Source organism: Procambarus clarkii, chromosome 12 (genome assembly GCF_040958095.1).
Source record: "Procambarus clarkii isolate CNS0578487 chromosome 12, FALCON_Pclarkii_2.0, whole genome shotgun sequence".
Classification (NCBI taxonomy): Eukaryota; Metazoa; Arthropoda; class Malacostraca; order Decapoda; family Cambaridae; genus Procambarus; species Procambarus clarkii.
The window spans coordinates 7,017,419-7,018,952 of record NC_091161.1 but is presented as its reverse complement, the minus strand read 5'-3'; positions in this window follow the sequence as shown (position 1 = coordinate 7,018,952).

Here is a 1,534-nt window from a genome sequence, read left to right as displayed (position 1 = left end):
GACGTCTGTAAAGCTATTGGTAAAGCTATTTACAAAGCTATATAAAGGGCTTCTTACAAATTGAACGAAGATTCCGGCAAGGAAGCAGATGATGAGAGTATCACTGAAGGTCACTGTAAACATTACGATGATCGAGGTTATGAAGGAGACACCGAGATAGACCCCAAGATTGATGGTTAACCAGGAGGAATATACTTTGATGTTGACCCTCTATTGTTTTAACCCGAGGATATTGTATATGCATAAGATGAGGATTATGATGGATCGGACTCTGCTTCTGACCAGGAAAACCCCGAAATATTTTCTGGTTGTAGGAAAAGATCTCAAAACATGCTAAATGGAGAGTCTTCTTTGGATGACAGTGACATAGCCGACACGCTGAAGTTATTTTCATTGGAAACCAGTTGTAGTGGAAGTGAAGGTGACATCGAGTCATGGGAGTCCAGCCATGGTGTGAGTGAGGCTGAGGACGACCCTAAAGGTGACGAGTCTAGGGGTGACGACTGTAAGGGTGACGACTCTAGGGGTTCCGACACCAAGGGTGACGACTATGAGGGTGACATCTCCTATCTGAATCGTCCACCAAGATTCTCTCCCTGCCGTCTAGTTGAGTTTGGCACAATGTAACCATTTTATGACTATGAAAAATAACTCGAAGAACTTGCATTTCAACAAATTTATCAGAATGTATTTGAGAAATAGTCTTCAAATCCCGATCATTCTGCCTTTGATACAATGCAAGAGACAAAGACTAAAAATCTGTATACCAAGGAACAGAAATATTCCGCATCAACCACAGATAAAACTACTACAGCACCACAAAGTATGCAGACATCCTGTCCACTCATACTTGCGAGAGGAGAAGGGGAAGAGTAGGTGCAAGGAGAAATGTGTCCACCCATTCTTGAGAGCAAGAAAAATGTGAAGGAGGAGCCTGGAGAAGGAAAGTGGTGGTCTAAATGGCTAAGGGAGAAAACTGAATGGGTCATACCAAATAACATATTTCAACAAATATTCGATGTCTAGTATTAAAGAGCTTTAGAACGGGTATACACTCTTCAGTATGGAGGAGTAGACATTAAAGACATAAGAACTAAATGTGACCAGCACTCCGGCAGCGATTCTGCAGATGATTTTGATATTGTATCAGAGAGTCGCGCTCGTCTATTATATAAACGTTTACTGGATAAGGAATATAGATTCCCAAGTGACGATTCTTCAGAGGAAGATAATGACCCATGCAAAGGGCTCGATGTTGACCGTATTCTCAACATGTATCCCTCTACCATGTGGGACAAATTGTTGTTCCTCGATCCCAATTATACTGTGTTAGCCAGAAATGGGCTTTAATTGTTAAATCACCATGCATGGAAAATGTTAGATAGAGTCCATCAACAGCTTGGCAATAATCGAAATTGGCCTCACCCAGCATTTCCAAAACTGTTTATTTGTGACGAATGTGATCGATAAATGTTTCTGTGGTCCAAGAACATCTGACACTTGCATTGTTGTTGTTGTTCCTTGGGAGTCTCCC